The following is a 21,294-nucleotide window of genomic DNA, read 5'->3' on the forward strand; positions in this document are numbered from 1 at the left end:
TGAATTGTATGCTCCATTAAGTTTTCAAGGATTTAAGCATTCAGAATCTGTCACAGATATTATAAAGAAGCACAATATTACTGATAAAATAATATCAGGGTTTTATTTTGCAAGTAGTGAAACCAAATATCAAATTGTAAGCAGAAACTGACATTAATATAGTGCCTTACATTGAGAATCTACCTTTTTTTCCCTGATGTCGCACTCTTTGAGAGAGATAACAAAATGCACTCTCCTTTGTGTGCTCTAACTGCCAGCCATTTCTGTATTTGTTGTCAAACCTTATAAGTGCTTAAAAAGCCTCATAGAAACAAGCACCTATATCACCCTGCAATTCACAACAGGTAACCCACTGAGCCTGATCAGTATCTGGATGGGAGACCTCCTGTGTAAGCGAAGGTTGCTGTTGGAAGAATTGTTAGTGGGGTCAGTAGGGGGGAGGGGGGCATTCACCCTGCAGTCTGTGTGGGTCCTAATGCCCCAGTATAGTGATGGGGTCCCTTTACAGTAAAAAGGCGCTGTCCTTCAGAGGAGACATAAAACCGAGCTCCTGTGTCCCAGTAGTTATTAGGGATCCCAGGGTGTTTCTTGAAGAGAGCAAGGGTGTTACACCCTTGTCCTGATTAAATTTCCCCCCGGCCTTTACCAGCATGACCTCCTAATAATCCCCATTTATGAAGTGGCTTCATCAAACTGGCACACTATAGTTTCCATCACATCATCCAGGTGGATGCTGTACATTGGTGGTGGTGGAGGGATGTCTCCATTACCTGTAAAGTGCTTTGAGTGTAGTGTCCAGAAAAGTTTTATAAGTATAGGAATTATTATTATTAAATTTTCTGTGACAATATGGTACAATTTGCAGCTCCGATATGGAATCTAGCCACAGTTTAGCTAATCAGTACAGTACATAATTCCATTAAGGAAAATAAATCAAAGAGATTTCAGCAACAATATAAATAAATAATCACAGGTGACTACAGAAGGGATGTTTTCAGTAGACTTCACTACTACATTGTCCAGTTACAAAAAGAGCACACACAAAAGCACCTTAAACAGGCTGTTAACATTAATACATATAATACTGTTATATTGCTTTTACAAATCAAATGAGCAAAGTGATTTTTCTTCTATATATTTTTCAATATGTCAGATGACTACTTTCCAGTCATAACCTAAAAGCAGCATTTTTATCATTGCCCCCTACAAGAAATGATTGGAGAAAAAGCTATTGTAACTTTTCACCTACTGCACATCATAGCATTACTAAACACAACCCAATTATAAATTGTACAGGACGAACTCAGGCTATTGTACGTTTCCCACCAGATGAAAGTTTAGTTGCAAGTTTATGGAATAGCATTCTGGCAGATAACACTGTTGTCATGATTGATGCCATCTCAAATTGTTCAGCTGTACAACATTCATGAGCATTACAATATGATATTTTGATATGCAAAGTTGCCAGCATAAATTCTAGAAGCATCATGTAACACTGAAGCAAAACAATAGAGGGGAACCTCATGAAAGGAAACTGCCATCTTCTACATAATTAATGCACCTTCAGGAAGGGAGGCTGAGGCATCCAATCATCTTAGAAAAGTGTGCATTAAAGGCAATCTGGGCATGAATTATGCAGCCAGAGCACTGCTTCTGAATGGGTAGGACACTGTGGCATGAGCTGTTAACACTAGCCACAGGATTTGTGCAGAATGTAAATCCTTTATTATAGTGATGTAGCTTGCATATATTCAGCAAAGCCCAAGTGGCACTTTATTGCACAGAAGCATCCATTACATTTCATTCATTATTGGTCTGTTATGATGCATCTGCAGAAAAAGTCCCTGAGGCTTTTATATAGGAATGGAAAACAAAAATCCAGGTCAAATGGGTATTGATTTTAAGATAGAAGTACAGTTTTGGAAAATTGTAAGGCCATTCTAACCATACATTAATCGCATTAACATATGAAAAGCTCCACCCTTACCCAGGGCAAGAAAAAGTGTTTCTTTTCATCAAAAAATTATAAAATAATCATAATTTAAAAACAATTATCGATTACTGATGATAATTTTCCACATTAACATAATTCTGTAGATTTAATAACTGAAAATCCAGATGATATTTTCAAAAGTATTCACTAAGAATTATGGGGCTTTTATTAGGTTTTGGTTCACTATACAATCATGCGTATGGAAAAAAAGTTGAATCAAAGGGTTCTTGCAATCGCACTTGATCACTGGGAACCCAGTTCATGTCACAAGCATTTGGAATTATAGCTGAACTAAATAAATTAAAAACAATGAAGGAAAACTTTAGAAGCTTCCATAATGAATAAAAAGTTGAAGCTGGCACCAGAAAGATGTTTGAGGTAGAGTTTTGAAAGGGGTGGTAAAGGAATAGAAGTATGTTTGACATCACTAAAAAAGCACATTAGAAGGTTATTTTGTTCATAGCTAAGCAATTTCCAGAGAAACTTAAATTCAACCATGAAAAGTGAGGCATAATAAGAAAAGGAATCGGGTATAATAAAGCTATTTTACTTCTTTACTGAAAAGTTCTGATCATGGGTATGGGGCGTATCAATTTATCTGAAAACAAGTTATTCTAACAGCAATAAAAAGATACGTAATAATTCTAACAGAAATTTGTGAAGAAAATTTGGTCCTATAGGGCAAGCTATGCTCCATCTGAAGAAACACAAAACATTATCTATGGGTACAATTCATTTTGATTACATGGCCAATAAAGTTGTATTAAATCTGAAATTTGCAGGGAAAAAAAAAACAATGAATGAAAGACAAAGCAAAAAAAAAAGCTTTTTCCTCCACACAAAATTCTCAACCTATCAGTAGAAGCCCTATCTGAATCAGAACTCCTGAACTAAAATCCTACAAAAGGGCAGAACGATAAAGCCCTGATCATGACAGCAACAGTACAGAATTTGGTTTTGGAAGCCCCAATTTAGAATGTCCCAGACATTGTCCCAGGAAATTTATTCAGCATTAATATATAAATTCCTGCTTCAAACAGTACCAGCTGCTAAATACTTGTATGAAGCCTCGAAAAGAAGAAACATCTTCTTGGTCATGTCTTTACAGTTCAACCAATCCAGAGTCTCTATAGAATGTAGATAACAGTGCCCCTAGGTGGATACCAAAAGCATGCACTGTAGAACAGCAACATACAGTACATGAAAAAAAGACATGTAACTTATATTGGGATATATCAAATACATACTGTACTAGAATGTGTAGGTTTGTTAGATGTTTGTTCCTCTAGTGTGAAAAATAATATTCAGCTGTTAGAAGTTTATGATTATGAAATACAGGAAAATGAGAATCCCGTGATTTTCTACTAAACACCAAGTTGTAACTAAGTAATTACAACAACTACCTTGGCAAAAAAAACTACTGAAGAGGGTGCTGTAAAAGAAAGCTATAATGACATACTGTCAACAGTTGTAACTGTATATACAGTATACAGTAGGTGCATCAAAAATGACTAAATGAAACACTTAATACATTGGAATACATTGCCATAACCATCACAAATATATTTTTGAACAGTAATAGATACTTGAGGAAAATGAAAATGTAACTACTAAACCATTTCAGAAAATACAATGATAAAAGCAGATCAACTTATTTCCCTAGCTTTTGTTTGAGATACTAATCAACTATTATATACATATTTACACATTTAGATACATTACACATTTTTAAATTAATGGTATTCCAGGGTTTCCATGGTGTGGTTTATTTTACAAAGAGCTTGCTAAGTAGTTGGTAAGACAACATTATCATAAAGGGGAAAAACGAACACTGTTAAGACACTGTTGCAACTCTCATAGTTAAAGAAACATACGTTTGCAGTAGTACTTTCTGCAAGTTCTGAAATATAACTATAAATTACATAATTTTTATGGGATGGAAAGAGTTGGGAAGACGAAGTAATTGAGCTCCATATTGATTTTCATAGTACCCACTCATTGATATTCTGTCTGCATCACACTGAGAATATTATAACATAAGAGTGCTTGGTATGTATTGATTTGTAAGGATTGCTTACCTAGATTGTGCAAAAGGACCCAGGGTTGTGTTTTTTACTAGGCCAATTCGTCATGAAAAACCACTAATGGCCAGAGATTTCAGCTGCAATGCTTCCATACAAAGAGCTGTCCATGGTTCTGAATTATTGCATCTGCATTTTGTTATACTATTGCATATTGTGTCTGTTTATACAGGCAAATTCCTGTGTTGGGAAAGCAATTACTATCAATGTAACGACAAATTTTAATAAAATATCCCCAGATCAGAAAGATCTCCTGTCAAGCATGATATTAGGATGTCCCCACAATGTAAACTGTTTTTTTACAAACTGGTGTCTTGTTTTAGAAGTGCCACAAATATAGCCCCCTGCAGTCTCTCTGTAGACAGACTGTTTGGAACTAAAAGGTCTGAGTCAGCATGCTACTTGGACAGCCAGATCCTCCCATCTGGGAATTTTGTGCCCTGTGAATAAACCATCATCTGTTAACCTATAAACATGACTCATAAATACTGCATTGACTCCCAGACTGACTATACTGTTGGTTGTACTGCGAGATGCTTCTCATTGATGGGCCCCTTTTCAGTAGTTTATTTCAGGACAATCAGAAGCTAATACACAGGATGTTCAAGGATCATAAATACAGCTTATGCAGGATAAATCTTAGACCACCGTGAGGCAATATTTGATTATTTAAAAAAAACAAACATGTGAAACCAAGAAGATATTTAACCTCCTCTCAGGATAATGTGGCAATTATTCATCAGAACATTACAAATGAAAGTAGTTCACTGGGCCAGTGTAGATCATTTTCTTGGCAATGCAGCCAATTTGATTCAAGGATCACATCCAGATGTTCATGGAAAGAAGCCTTGGGTATCAGCCTCAACAATATGGCTATCTTGTTCTGGAACCCATCCATCCATTTTATAACCTGTTCTTCCAATTCAGGGTCGCGGAGAGAGGCTAAGCCTATCCCAGCAAGCAACAGGAGCAAGGCAGGGTAACCCTGCACACATACTTACACAAGGGCCAATCTTTTCAGAAGCTGATTAACTTACCAATATGTTTTTGGACTTTGGGAGGAAACTGGAGTTCCCAGAGGAAAGCTATGCAAACATACAAACTCTATGCAGGTAGTACCCCAGGTCTGGACTTGAACCCAGGGCGCCGGCACTACAAGGCAAGAATGTTAGTCGCTGCACCACTGTGCAATGTTCTAAAACCCAAATAAATTGTGTTATTCAGATCAAATGCCTCCTTTTTTAAAAGTTTTAAAATCATTTCTCCATAATTTCCACTGGTTTCCCCTGGTATGATGGTATAGTTGTCGATGGCTCTCTTTAAACCTGTCAGAGCAGCATCTGTCTGCATATAATTTAATAATCGTGTGTTCAAAATTACACACAATATTCAAAATGTAGTCTATCATAGACAGCTTCTTGAAGCTCAGTGTTCCCTACAGTATGTTATATTAATAGTTTATGGTTCTACATTATACAGTATGCACTCTTTACTTGTCCACACTAAATTACTCTGCCACATATTTGCCCTTTCTTAAAATCTGTCTTTTTGGATTACCCTGAACATCCGACGTCAGCAATGCAAGAAATAATCCTTAATGAAGCACTTTATGAAAGCCTTTTGAAAATCTAAAAATTCTATTTTACATGACCCTATTTCTATCCATGACTGCCATAGTTTGTTCAAAGATGTCTTAACAGTGTGTTTTAGCAAAACTTAAGATTTCAAAATCCATGTGGATTATCCCCTAGATCTTATTGATGCACAATGAGATCCTTATACTGTTGCCATAATCTTATCTGAAGTGGAATTAAGATTTATTACGTCTATCATTCATGGGTTCAGTTTTGTTATAGCTTTTATGCTGTTTCCGTTAAAATTTTCCAGTCATTTTTGGGCAACCACTGTCCTGAGTGGAAACGTTTTGTTAATGACATCTTAACAGTGACATCAGAATAACATCTTGTTTACTTAAAATTAATTGGTTAAACACTATCAAGCACAGAAGAATATGCGCTTTGTAAATAAAATTAATCAATCTGAAAATACCTCCCTATTCCTGTGTCAGCATGATGATAGCTTCTGCAAAGAAATAAAAGAAAATGAAAACCTTATTATGGACGTCATCCTTTGTTAATAGCAGTTCATCTGTCCAGAACCAAAGAGTCCTGGTCCTCTCATGACTTGCCAGGATTGCTTACATAACCATGACTCATTATTTTACACTAAGGAACAGCTTGGTCCCCTGATGCAATTAAGCGGGCTTTGTTTTTCCATTAATAACGTACGTTAATTCTTCAGATAAAGGTTTTATACAAATAAGGCACACTGGGCAAAACAGGACTTCTAATCCTAATTCTTCAGATTCAAGGCAAATTTAAGATGTAAAAAGTGAGGTTTAGTTGTATTTCATGTTTTTTAATTGATTTAAAGTGACAATATGCTTGAACATATAACCTAAATGGTCAACAAACAAACCTGAGAGTTTGGAAGTTTAAAGTACAGGGTCCTGCTCTTGAATTAGTGCTAGCCACTAACCTCTGCTTTCTCTATAAGGTCTCTACTTCTCTGCTTTACTTTTTGGAATTCATAAAGCCAGCCAAAAGCATTACATAAAGCAGATCACAATAAAACAAATTAAAACAAAAAAACAGAGTTTGTGTAACATGTAAGTGAAATTAAATGTATTATAGAGAACCCTTAGCTAAAATTGAATTCAGGATTAGTTTAGTGTGTGAGTGACTGATATGTATCGATTAGGCTTGAACCTGCTTGTCTGAGGGAATGATACTCATACTTACAGGCAAACTATCCTTATCCTTAAAACGGGTGACGGAAGCCATGAAGATTTTATAAGGTTGTTGACAAGCATGTGGGAGGAATGATTAACAATACATTGTGAAAAAGTGTTATTACTTATTTATATTTAGTTCCACATGGTGGAACTACTGCCCTTTGAATTTCAGCTATAAATTACATACTTTCTTCACTGCATAAAAGGACCTTGTAGCTGGGTATTTATCACTGACATTTTTCTCATATATTATTCATGATGAGCAGAAGAAGGTGCCAATCAGCCTAAACTGGAGCTGTCATTTTGTTTGTCAATCCTGAACACCACATAGATTGATTTTTGAGGAAAACTGTCTTCTCTATTCAAGTATGTTCACACACAGTGTTTTGAAGTTTCAGGTCCTGGTTCTAGAGTGCCACTTTTTTTTCTGGTTTTCAGTCCATCTCAGACCATAATAACTTAATTAAAATGATTAAGTAGACAAGAATTAAGTAGCAGTGTGTTCCTTAATCAGGTATTAATTGAAAAGTGTCTCCAAAACATGCAGGAACCTGGCTCTCCAGTACCAGGTTCGCCTGCTCCTGTTATAGCCAATTAGTTTTAACTGCTACTTTTCTTTAAAAAGAAAAAGGCTAACCTGGAACTTTTTCAGTCATAATTCAATGCACAACAACCTCCTTTCAGTCAAAATCACCCACACACAATTTATTCTACTCTTACTATCAAATTCTGCAAGTTCAGAATTTTAAAATCTGCATACAATGAATCATATTTTTTGCAGCATTAATCTAAAAGAGCTGTCATGAATAGAGATATTTGGGAACTCTGCCACTCTGCTCCGAGACATTATTTACAATAACACAATAGATTCAGCAGAAGTGACTCAGTCATTTTTTGACAGAACCTGACATGTTACACTTTTCTGACATGTCTTACTTTTCCTTGTGTCTGTCACCTACTGTCAACAGCTTTCAAAGCTTTCACTCACATTTATTTTCAAATCCCCCTTCACAGTGATACCTTTGAAAAACAAGAGTTTTTCTCTCTTCTCAACTTATTGAGGAGCCCCCTCAAAACTACAAGTCAGCACCCATATTTTAGCAATTAAGTGAACACATGAATAAAGAAAACAGAAAATACAACTTGTTTGTAATCACTTCTGTAGGCTACAAGATTATTCATATAATTTTACCTTCTCAAGAAAATACCTTCTCGATTATCTACAGGTAGAAAGCAAAACCAGTTATCACTCACAGCTTTAAATGGACATTTGAATTTTACAAAGAGAACACATCAATAGTTGAGATTTGGGTATCTGAAAAATGGAAGAAAGAAAAAAGTATAAAAAGAAAGAGTATAGTGTTGTTTTTCAGTGTGTTCATATGTCAATCCGCATGTCAATCGATTTTTGCTCAATAGATTCATGAAGGTTTTTCAGAGATGCTAGGAAGCAAAAAGTAGCTTTGAAAGCAATATTGAATGATGGTGAAGTGCCTAAAAAATAGACTGCCTGGGTGTACAGAAATCCCAGGGGGCAGGGTAAAGGCCTTCAAACAATGCACAATTAAAGCTCTGCCTTCGCATTACACTGTATGAGAGTGAGGTTAATTGTAGCCTGCCAAGAAAAATTACAACCCATCTTGATCTTTTGCATACTTTGAAGGAGTTTAGATAATGGTCAGATTGCATAAGACAAATTTTAATGACAGTGAAGGAGGAATGAAAAAAAAAAATCAGCTCGTCAGCTGGTGCCACCTCCAAGTTTCACCAAGAGACAGCTGATCTGGAAAAGCAGAGACTAGCTCAGAGGACAACTTTCACAGGCTACACAAGAAACTGCCCACAGTTTCTCCCATTGCATGACAGTGGAGTGGGCCTCTTAAGTGACAAGTAAGGGATGTACAGATGGGCCAGTCCTACCAGGATTTGGGGCTCTCAGTAAGTTGAACTGTGACGAGAAAAACAAAAGCACTGCCAGCATTGTTCTTCAGGCTGTTTTAAATGTAACACACTTAAAAATGGCGGGGGGTCACCTCAATTATAGAGTGGGAGAGTTTCTTTTAGCTCCCCGTGAAAGGAAAAGAAGCCATTAAATCTCTAAATGAAAAGCACTTACTGTAAGTGTCAAAACCTTGTGTTTCTTTAAAGGACCTTTTCTTAACAAAAATATTTTCTCATGGGAGCTTTTACAGATACATAAGTTTGTTTTTCGTTGTTCTTGTACTACTGTATATGGCCACAATCTTTTCACATTCTATACTTTACTTCACAGTCTAGCCAAAAAGCCATCATAATAATTCATTCATTTACAGTGTGATAGTACGATTGGGACAGAAAAAGCAGTAAAACACATTTTAATGCACAACCTAATTAATCTATACTTTGGAATCAATTACGGATTAGTGGGTAACACTTTATATATGTCAGGATACTACGACAAAGTATGCCTTCTGGGCAATTTTTAGTTACAAAGCAATTGATTTTAAGAGAAGCTGCAGAGAGCGGGTTCAAGCAAAAAGCTCAGTCAAGGTCATAGTAAAAACTGGGAGCTGTTAACCAAATCGACTATTCTCTGCTGCTGAAGGAGGAAAGCCAAACTCTATTAATGACAGCTCACAGTTAAAACGCACAATTCAATTCTCAAAGGACAGAATGCAACTGATGACCATTCTGAAAAAGTAACTATCATCAAGAAACATGAAAATTTCAAAGTGTTGACAAATACTCAAGTGTTTTGGCTCAATATTATTAAAATGAAAGCAACAAATTCCCTTCATTCACAGAACCTGTGGCTAATGCATTCATGACCTTTTCATGTTGAGAATATCAATTTAAAAATGATTACAAATCTCATTACTAGCAGAGCTGGGGGGATACCAGATAGTTGCCAATTTAGTACTGTCAGAATCTCACCGGCAATAAATTCATACCTTCCCATAGAAATAGTCAATGCTCAAACTGGAAGACACTTTGAAAGCAAAACTTTTCTGCCTGTCAATAAAACTTTATATACGTAAAGGCTAAAAGAAATGATATTTAAATTCTTGAGTAGGCGGAGACATATTACATAGAGATAGAGGTTGTGAGCTTAACAATATAATTACAATTATTTCACTAAACAGATCAGTTGGAGAAGTGATATATTAATGGGCAATAGACTTTTAGGTAGGCCAGATTGTTCAAGTCCAAACTGTGATTCAGCCAGCATACTGGGTTCAGTTCCCTGCTCTTAAAATGTGCAGTGTAGTCTGCTTTAAAACGTGGTACATAAGGTAAACATGCTCCTGTGAGATTCCTTTTTAAGCTGAAGATCCACTTTTAACAATCAATGTTACAAGATTCACTTTGATTCTCTCAGACGGAGTGCTTATCTTTTATTTTATGCGAAGATTCTGATTTAGTGTAGTTCCAACATACATGTCTTAGCCACAGTATAATAGCTAACATACACGACTCAGCAGCCACAAAGCAGAGCACTCTGACTGTTCAGTGAAAGGCAAGCTCTTTCGCTATCAAATCAGTAAGGGTGTGGTTCCATGTTAATAAACTTACATTCATTGATGAATGTGGCAACAGTGCCAAACTAAAATTGAGGGGAATTTTATGTAAGTTCTAGATGCCTAATTTCAGGAAACAATAAATATCCCCAATTGAACAGAATGCAAATATTCTTCATTGTAACAGAGGTAAATTAATCAACAAACTCACTAAAATATATAAATTTATAGATTTAGTATAAGAATCTCTTCTTTAAAAAGAGTGACTGCTTTCAAAATTTCTTTTAAACTTTAGGATATCAGCTATACAACCACTGTCACATTTAAACTTGTTACATGTTGATGTTTTTGATGCACACAAAACAAAGTAACAAAAATCAGTTGTTTAGTTGTTGTGTTTAAGATACAGTAACTCAAATATTTGTTAGCCGCCTTCTCTGTCTGACCAGTGGTGAAAGTGATGACCTACAGTTAGCTACATTAGTGGCAAAATGTGAACAGCGTTTTAAAGTGCTAAGCACACCCATCTTACATGAACAAATCCATTAGATTAAAAGGCTAGCAGTTTATTATGGTATTTTGTTCATTGCAAAAGCATAAACATCAAATAGTACCAAATGCCAGTAGTGCCAAATTATAATACACATTATTCTTGACTTCTGACTTCAGGTGACAAATTCCTGAAAAACAAAGTTAAGCAGAGATTGAAATCGATTTCCTACCTCATTTTCTACTTTATATATTGACAATGTCAGGCTTTTTTACCCCAGATTATCTTTTTTTAAAAAGCAACCATACTAAAAAAAACCTGTTCAATTATCTTTTTAAACTCTGAACTGAGCACAATTCTGAATGTTTTCAAAAGATCTACTATCCTTTTTGCTGACAACCACAAATATACTCACTGCTGACAATGAGTCTTGAAGGTCCCATGCTCTTCACATAAACCTTGGAGTTAGCTTTTAGTCTTTGAATAGAAAGGAAAATTGAATCACGGGCCTCTTGATATTAATCTCTTTTAGAGGAGGACTTCTGGGAAGCAGCCACACGCCCTGGAGGAATCTAGATTGTGGTCTGGCAGGCTTCCATTTCATCTTGTGCACAACAGTTCAGTCCGTTTGGGATCAAGGACTGGAGTCATTGCTTTTAATTTTATCAGTCTGTCATTGCAAATACACAGAAGGTACAGATAAGCTCACTGCTGTAATCGCAGTTTGTTGCTGATCGTATATCTATCTTTCATACGAGATCTCATGTCTTTCTAAAGCCTACTTAAATTTGAGGCTACAGTGTAGTTTGAGGGTTACAATTTTCAACAGCCATCTGGCAAGAGCACAAATTAATTATTTTATTGTTAGCACAATGTAAGGAAATAGATTTTTAAATAAAAAGTTAAACATAGTTATCAAAACCTGCCTAAAATTGGATTTTTATTGCTGGATAGAAGCTTTACTTTTGCACTATTTAAGGTTATTTGTGCTAAAGATGATCTATCTGATATGTAATTTACAAGTTAAGAATCGGCTATAAAAGAGTTAAGCCAAACGTTTACAGATGCATAATGGGAAGTGCAGGCTGCAATGGTGATAGGGAAATGTAGTTCTTATTCTCTCTGAAAGCAAGTAAGTGAGCAACTGAATTAAACAATATTGCAGATAATAGCTAAGTAATGTCATGTCAGTCAGGAATGAGCCATTTATGTCAGTCTGCTGCCTTCCTCATTAGCAATGAAACAATAGAGTGCAAAAATAGTAGACAGCCTTTTAAATGCAATTATTGCCATTATCCTCAATGACTCGATTAAGCAACGGATGTTCATGTACCCATGTCAGTTACCACTTCTTTGGAAAATCCCCAAAAGATTAATGAAAAGCTAACATGGGCAACAGCTTGTGCAAAAATATGAACAGTCAGAAAAGCTGCCAGGCGGTGTGGCAATGCACATGAGATTGCTCATTTGAATAAAATAAATATCACAGCTCTGTACAACTGGAAACAAACGTTAAATTGAATAATAAGAGCAGCAGAGATTTTACCATGACATGAGGGGTAAGCAAATCTGGTGTGGACAGTAGAAAAAAAACGAATTCTATGCCACATGGAACATAAAATTCAATGCAATTTAACATATGAAAATAGAGCCCAGCTGGGGAGGTCTGCAGACTAGAGAAGTTGAACTAGAGTAAATGTTTGGTCCTTTCTTTCTAGCTTGTCAAACACATGGTGTGGACCCACGACAAATTATTGAGAACTGTCCCTAGAAACACTAGCAAGACTGCAGAATAAGAACAAAAAAAAACACATAGGAAGTAACACACATACTGTACAGGAGCTCCAACTGGTCTTGTGCCCCAAATAAAAGGGTCATTAAACCCAGCTGCTGCTTCTCAGAAACAAGAATGAAGCCCATTTAAAGAATGGTCCAATTAAGAATGCTACTTGTTTTAAGGTCAAAGAGTCTGGTGGTTCTTCCATATTGATGATTTTAAGAAATTCCAAACAACAAAAAAAAAACATTGCATGAATTCACATATTACTCACTCCATTACCTGTATTCCCCTGACTTTCTTTTTTGTACATTGTTTCTTCAAGGTCAGATGCAGTTTTAGCATGTACTGCATATTTGACATTATAGTCTTACACTGCAAACACGTACAACAGGAAACCTAAAGCATCAACTGTTTTTGCCTTCTGTGGGTCTTAGACATGACTACGAAACTAAAAGCTTTTGTTTCTCTTCAGCTTTGCAGCTGATGTCATGATTGATCATTGCAATTGTGTATGAGGTGGGGAAAAATGTATACAAAATAGATTTGACCTATAACTGAATACAACTTGACAGTACATCAAATTTATTAAGTATTTCTTCATACACAGATTCCTTACTTATACAGCTAATGGGAATTAAGTAGAATTATCATAATAATGTAAATAAGTCTACTCCAAAACAAACAAAAAAAATAGATTCAGCCATTAGGCAGATACTAGTGGCCAGTGCATTTGTGGTATTAGTAACTACTTTGAGGATAATAACAGTAAAGCTGTGTCTCATGCTAAAGCCACTCTAATTTCTCTCCTCCAGTAATCAGTGAGAAGACCTTGCTCTGAAGCACGACTGAGCCTTTCCAGACCGACATAGCCAAACATAAGATCACCGTGTTCCGCAGCTCTGCTGCCTGCTGCTGCAGAAACCGTTCCTAAGCAACCAGCTCTGGCACCTACATTGCCATAGAAACTAGAAAGGAAAAAAAAAGCCAACCAATTCATAATTCTATTGAGCACTGTAAAACATAAAGAAAGAGGGTCAGGATATAAATAGGAGTCAGGCAAAAAAGGCATCATTAAAGACAAATGTCAGATCTGTTAAAATACCTTTTTTTGTCAAGAATTACATTTTAAGCTTTCTTGTAAAAAACTTGCGATCTTATAATAAAATTCACATTTTCTCTGCTCCCCAGATATTTGAAATGGAATTAAGGCTGTTACCAATGTGGTCTAGACCCTAGTTACATTTCTAGATTTCTGACCTTGAAATACATTTGCACTGTACAATCATAACCACTACTCTGACATCTGGCATGGGTATTTTTAGAAATTCTTACTGTATTTGTTTCCTGCTGTTAAAGGTTGCTGAGAAAGCACCAAAGGTGCTTAAAGCGTTTCTTGGCCCTCTCCTCTGCTGCGTGGCAGATAGGCAGCTGAAACGTTGATATGCTTAGGGAATCTTTCTTTATATTTACACAGACCCTTTATCGTTGGTGAATGGAAAGAACTGGTGCTCAAACAGCAACTTCCCACGTGTCTGAAAAACAGTGTGAAAAACCATCTCTGCACCAATCCACGCAAAGATAAAATCTAAATCCAAGACAGTTTACTGTATACGACCTCATTTCCAGATGTATAAAAAGAACTGAGCTGGAGGAATTCCTGTATGACTTCCAGAAACCTACATTAAATGCCTTTTTAAAACAAATGATAAATTAACTCCTTTTTTTCAGGAGTTAATTTATCATTTTTATCAGGTGTATTTATCAATTTATCCATAGGAGTGACTCCGATTTAAATATGACCTCCCATTCTATCTAATCAGACGGGATGACCCAGCATGTACTATGTCCAGTAATTGCTGGGGGTTGTGTAGTACTAGCAAACCAGGCCTTTTTTCTCATATGGTGCTGCACTACAGTATGTCAAAGAAAGCTGATCACAAAACCTCACAAGAGGCAAGACTCCTGGTGCATATACAGTAGCTCTGGCAATAGATAAAGTATAAAGGATAAAGTGTCAATTCAGACATGCTTTAAGCAGCTACTGAACTACCACCCAAATCTAATGCAGAGCCATATCAGCACCAAATACTCTTGATGTCTCCATAGATCAATAGACATCTGGTGTAGGGGTGTCAGATTCAATTCCTGGATGGCCTACTATCTTCTGTTTTTGCTCCATCCAAAGCACCCAGGTTTATCTCTTCATTTTCTAACCTATTTTTCCAACTCAGGGTAGCTGGAGCCTATCCCGGTAAGGCAAAGTACACCTTGGACCGGATGCCAGTCTATTGCAAGCCACATATAAACACACTCCCACCAGGGCTGGTTTTCCCAGGAGCCAATTAGCCTACCAGTATGACTGTGGGAGGAAACCAGAGCACTTAGAGGAAACCCATGAGAGCACAGGAAAGAGATACTGTATAAACTCACACAGATAGCACCCCATGTCTGAAATTGAATCCAGGGCCCCAACATTGCGAGGCAGAAATGCTAACCTCTGCATCGCTTTGCAACCCTCTCAGTACACTCAGTTACTAGTCTAATTTAACTCACTGCATAACTGTTATACTTCTAACCTGGCTCTTTGGTGTTGTACCTTTAATGCAGTGAATCTTTTGAGAAATCAATTTAAAGATCTTACTAAGCATCCTAGATACACTAAAGAAAATAAATAGGTTAATTTTTTTAATCGACTACCAAGGCTGGAATAAAAAAGCAGAATACACAGGGTCCTCCAGGAATTGAGTTTGACATCCATGGTCCAGTGTAATCAATAATAAAACGTACAGTGCCATCCAAAAGTACAAGACAAGAGATCAAATTAGCCCATTATGACTGTATGCTCAGTTAATTTGGATTTCAAATCACAAGATGAACATGAGAAAAAAAGCAGAGAATATCCCCTTTTACCTATGGGTATTTTTATACATACATAATGTTTTACCATTATACAACAGCAGCACTTTTTATGAAAGTATTGGGCCAAATGGGTTTACAGGTGTTTCTAATTGCCAAGGGATTACATATATTCACACACATAAAAGAGCTGTGAAGGTCTAGGCATGGTTGAGGTCTTTTGAAAGTGCTTCTGAAGTCCTTCAGCAAAACCGACACGAAGACTAGAGAACTCACTATGACAGAAACCAAGGCCATTTTGAAAATGAGAGGAAAGAAAATGACTGCCAGAGTAATTGGTAACACTCTTGGCATTGCAAAATCAACAATCTGGAATGTTCTTAAAAAGAATAAACAACTAAAGGAGTCAAGAATAGGCTAAGAACAAGGTGTCCAAAAACAACAAATGCAGAGGATGACAGAAAAATATAGTATTTCTAAATGTAAGGATAAAAAAATCAAATTACTGTTAGTGAAATCAAAAATAATCTCCAGAGTGTGGGAGCGCAAGACTTCACTAAGAAACATTTACTTCCAGGTGTAAGCCCCTCATCAGAACCAAGAACAGAAGGGCTCGATTGGAATTTGCACAAAAAAAACACCGAGATGAGCCACAGAAGTCTTATGGACAGATGAGACCAAAACGAACATCTATCAAAGTGATAGAAAGGCTAAATTTAGGAGAAAAACAGGAACAGCCAATGACTATAAGCATACCAGTTCTTCAGTAAAGCATGGTGGAGGGCGTATCATGGCTTGGGTGTGTATGGCTGCTTCCAGAACAGGCTCAATGGTCTTGATTAATGACTGAAGATGGCAGCAGTAGGATAAATCCAACCAACAAGCAATAACTTAAAGAGGCTGCAGTTAAAACCTGGCAAAGCATCTCTAGTGAAGAAACAGTGATCTTTGTGATGGCAATGGTACGGAGGCTTGATGCAGTTATCGTAAGCAAGGAATTTGCATCAAAATACTTACTTTTTCACTTCTTTAATTTGCTTTAAGTTAACTGTCCCAATACTTAAGGTAACCTAAATTTGTGGGGACTGAACACAACATATGCTTTAGTTGTAAAAAGCTGAATTGTGTTGGTAACATAATGTATATCCTAAAAATAAAAAGGAACTGCCAGAACTCTGTCTCAGAATAATTTGCTTTATTTGAACTTCAATTTCTTGTGTATACAACAGAGAAACACTAAATTTTAGGTTTTTGTCCCAATACTTTTGGAGGGCACTTTATAATTACCAACATACTGTTTGGTGCATGTTTGTATTTTGTTGGTTGAACAATACAGTATAATAATACAACCAGAGCAACATGAGCAACCCTATTTACTGCACCTCGTGCCCATCCACTACAGCTCCAGACAGGAAAAAAGACTTGTCAGGGAATACGTCAGCTAGATCAAAGATCTCTCCAAACTGATAGTTCCCCATTTCACCACAATCTTTCTGATCTCTCCGTCTGCGTCCTCACAGAGGGGTTACTGTAGTTTCCTGCTGTTAAAGACATCCAGAATCTAAATTATCTTTCAACTTGGATCACACCTTCCCCCTTTCTCTCAACAAAACACTCATCTCTTAAATCCTCTACATTTACAGATTTTGACTTTCAACACCTCTCCTCCTGTTCTCCCTGAGTCTGAACACTGATCCTCACCTGATTTACTGTATGCCCCATTTCCTCACTGCTTCCCACCCTTACTCAACTTCGCTCTCTTATGTTCTCTGACGCCTTATTTATCTGCTACTTTTCCTCTCGTCCTCACACCTCCACAGCGGAAATAATGCGTTTCTTTACTTTTCAGCATGCGTAGGCTGCAAAGGATCATTCCATGCTGACACAGCTCCCTACTTGAGCACGTTCATAATAGCACTAAATCAGGTGTATCCTTAAAAGTGACAAACTCTTGCTATATACACCTCTAAATTTAAAAATAAGTGGGAATTACAGTACTTGAAAAGAAGGTAAAATAAAATCAGGCAGTTATGGTACTGAAACACCAGTCAGAATACTGCCTCTGTCACGGTCTGTTCCTCTTCTTTTTCCCCGTAGCACTTATAAATACACTGTCATCTTGCATGAACAGCATGAATGTAGAAAGGTCATTTTTTCTGCCTCTGTGGCATCTCTCCTTTACACACAGTTCCTCCTGCTGTTCAGAGTGTCAAGCAAGCCTTTCTCCTTGACTGCTTCTCTGCCTACTCTATCACAGTCTAACCCGACATCAAACTACCCTAGCGATTCTATTCCAATCTCTTTTTCTCCCTCAGTTTTTACTCCACCATTATCTCCTCTTAAAAGCCTAAAACTGTAACTGTGAAAGGACCTGATTGTATATTTTCACTCTGGTTTACAGGTTTCATGATACATTTGCTGTAGTCAAACTATTCAAAGTGTTTTGTCTTTCTGAGCTTCACCCAAAAATTGAAACAGAGCACTAAACCATAAATACACATACAAACTAAAAGTGTCAGTAGGGTGTGGTAATCCTGAGCATAAGGTGAAATATCTGTGCACAGACAATGACAGTACCCAGCACTTTTTTCTGTGCCTAAAGCTCTTAATTTGCTTAGTTACACATCTTGATGAGAATAGTTTAGAAAGAAAGCGACTCACATTAAGAAAAGTGGGTTTAGATTTAAAAATTAAATCTGAATGCAATATCCAACATCAAAAACTGACTCCAAAACATCCAAAATTTGTTGTCTTTCCATTTCAGAAGACTGGTATGCCGGAAGGAGATAATTCTTGTCCTCAGAATATAAACAGCTGTATCCCAAGTAAGAGAAGAGGAGTGTTATGCTATACAGAGAGGATTATTAATGGAACATTAGTTAATGTGAACACCTTTTTCACAATGCTTTCCATCACTATGTCTGAGCGTGTTTGACTCATCCTGGCAATCCTGATGTTAGTATTTAAAAGATACTTCCAGAGCTACAAGAGAGGCTCAACCAGTACAGGTGTTCTCCTGATACCGGTTGAGCTTAACGATCACGGGTTTAAGCCTTGGTCATGTCACTAGCTGACTATGACCATTAATTCCCTAAGCAGCAGCAACCACTGACTAAGTGCTGTAAAGGGTGGGGTGGGATTAGTGGACCAGGGCTCTCTGAGCCCTCAGCAACATAACATCTTCAACCCCTCATCATCTCCTTCAGCTCTAAACCTCTGAGACAGGGCTGTGCTGATACAATAAAAGACTAAGTGGCTCATAGGTGCGAGGATTGGTTGAGTCTGTAAACAACTGATTGTATTTACAGTATTTAAATCTCTTGTGTGCAGCAGGTTACTCCAAATTGGGTGGGTATCACAAAAATAATTGGCTACTCTAAATAAATTAGTATTTTCTTTTATTTTTTTGTGGGTCAGATGGCAGTGGTACCACTTGTCCATGTTGAAGGGGTTTAATCAAATTCTCTGTGGGAAGTCTATTCAATTTTAGACTGTACTAGACATTTTCATGCTAATTAAAATATTCAGTTTACTGTGGCTTCCTTGTTTTTTTAAGGGGAAACGTGTTTATTACAATTCTGAGAAACTATATACAGTACCAATGGTTCACGATTGTGTGGACTACTAAACCTGTTTTAAGCCTTAAAGTTTAAGGCACCACCACACTGAAAAAGAGACCGGTATTGTATTTCTTATTTTGAATTTCAACATTTTGTCTTAAAAAAGGAACAACATTTTTACCATGAATAATAGCACATTTTTCTAGGTTTGATCAAGGTATCCTTTTAACTGTCTGATGCATTTCTCTCTAATGTCGTTTTTTTACAAAGCAGAAGGCTGTACCCTCAGAGATTCCATTTCTTACATAAGTCAAGGGTCTGACTGAGAAAAAATGACTACATGTTCTCAATGTTAACAAATAAAATAGGCCAAGAGGAGACAGAGACAAGGAAACAGGCTACAGAACAGGGAGCTGACTTTCCAATTTTGACCTCATCCCACATAATAAGCCTAAAGCACAGATTGAGTCTATCCCATCTGGCATGTGTTGCTAGCATGTCTTTATATCCCGTCAATGGGCATGTTAAAAATAATGCTAACCTTTATACGGTTACATAACTGTGATTTTTTTGGGCTTAAAAAAAGTATTGCACCAGACTGCAGTACAGTATTACACGGTCTCTCAGTGCAGCTTAGGCAATGTGATCTGAAATATGAAACAGAAAGTTGTATAATTCTAAATCCAGCCTTGGTATTACTTTAACTCAAGAGGTATCAAACTCTAATCCTTACTGGCCACAGTAATATTTGTTCCCTAAATCTTAAGCAGCTCATTATGTAATGCTATCAATAAAACCTACAGTGCAGGGTAATCTTTTGAATAGGATTTTTTTTAGACCTTGGTGCCTACTGTAGCATACATATAATTTGATTTGTGACAAGCACATTCCAGGCCTGATGAGCCTCAGAGTTTTATATTTTTAAAACCATCTGAGGTCTAAGTTGAATAATTAGATTTTTTACATTGTAGGTATTTTACATTTGCTCACAGTTTGTTTGTAAAATCTGCATTAAGTAGCCAGAAACAAAATCTTCCCTCACTGTAAGGCCAGGAATATATTTAGATACATCCAGAAACAGCAGTCTTTGAGGACTAGATCTTAAAACTAATTGCATATTAAGTTGACATCATTTTTTATTAAACTGCACAAAACTATTTAACTTTTTCTGTTCACATCATGAAATGTTCAAGTCATCAGAAACTCTCTCTCCAGCATTAGTGGAAATCACTGCAGAAACACTATAAAAACTCCCCCTGCAATGCAATGCAAAAAAGTGCCATCATTCCAAGTACAGACCTATTAAAGCAAAGCAACAAAGACAACTGGATACCAAATGACTAGAAGAGCAAGAGAGAAGTCAAATAGCTCAGAAAAAGAAATGAAAAAGCAGCACATTGGTGTTTGTCCCTGTTTAAAAATAGAGACTGGTACTGGGAAGTGTGGGTTTTCAGTGAGGTACGACCTGCTCTTTACATAAACATCTAGATGATAGTCCAACGAGTCAGACATCCATTGAGCCGTAGCATTAGAGAAAAGCGAACAAGAAAAGTAAGTGAGAAATGGGGACAAAGATGACTTATCTCTGAGCTGACTTTGTGATGAGAACAGTCTGACCTCTTTTTTTTTCTGGAGGATGCTGCAATTTTGCCCATGAGAAATGAGGGCATACATTTCGATTTAGCCTTCCGTCTGATCACTGTAATTCTTTGTGTGATTCACGAGGAGAAACAAGATAAAGATATCTGACTTTCAGATTAAATTCAAATCACGACTGCTGCTCTTTCTCACATTCCACCTCCACAAAAAGATTTGATCAAGTGCATTATTCTACCTCAGAACAAAAAGGAGGAGGAACACGGGACACATAAGATATGATAATAATGCCCAAAAAAAGTGAGGCAGGAGGAATTTCAACAAGGCGAAATACACAGTGACTATTTTAGGCTCTCTTCTGAGACTTCACATACTGAAACACTGCGTGGGAAGGCTGTAGCCTTACTTCCACATCCTTTCATTCACACTCTTTTCTAGTTTTAAGTGAAAAAAGGAGGCAGAAATATCAAACAGTCACGACTTGGATTTTTAGAAATGTACAGGAAACCAGAGCTAGGAACTTGCAGTTTGTTACATTCCTATATTAAAATAAAGTTCTAAAGAATTGCAAAATGTTTACAAAAATCCCTCAACTAGGAACTCTTTATAATGATTTTAAAACAGGGTTGATTATGCCCTAAAGTGCC

At 36.8% G+C, this 21,294-nt stretch overlaps 1 protein-coding gene across 5 annotated transcripts in view; it reads right to left on the reverse strand.

Annotated features, from left to right (window-relative positions):
* Nucleotides 1-21,294, reverse strand: part of dclk1a (doublecortin-like kinase 1a) — a 100,524-nt gene that overhangs the window by 66,265 nt on the left and 12,965 nt on the right. Inside the window, exon 1 of one of the 5 annotated variants that reach the window (XM_015341962.2) lies at nucleotides 11,271-11,289. The exons of the other annotated variants lie outside the window; for them this stretch is intronic. The gene's annotated coding sequence lies outside the window, so the exon portion shown is untranslated. Of the gene's footprint in view, nucleotides 1-11,270; nucleotides 11,290-21,294 lie in introns of those variants that run through there. 5 annotated transcript variants of the gene reach the window in all.

The sequence above is a fragment of the Lepisosteus oculatus genome, chromosome 5 (assembly GCF_040954835.1).
Source record: "Lepisosteus oculatus isolate fLepOcu1 chromosome 5, fLepOcu1.hap2, whole genome shotgun sequence".
Classification (NCBI taxonomy): domain Eukaryota; kingdom Metazoa; phylum Chordata; class Actinopteri; order Semionotiformes; family Lepisosteidae; genus Lepisosteus; species Lepisosteus oculatus.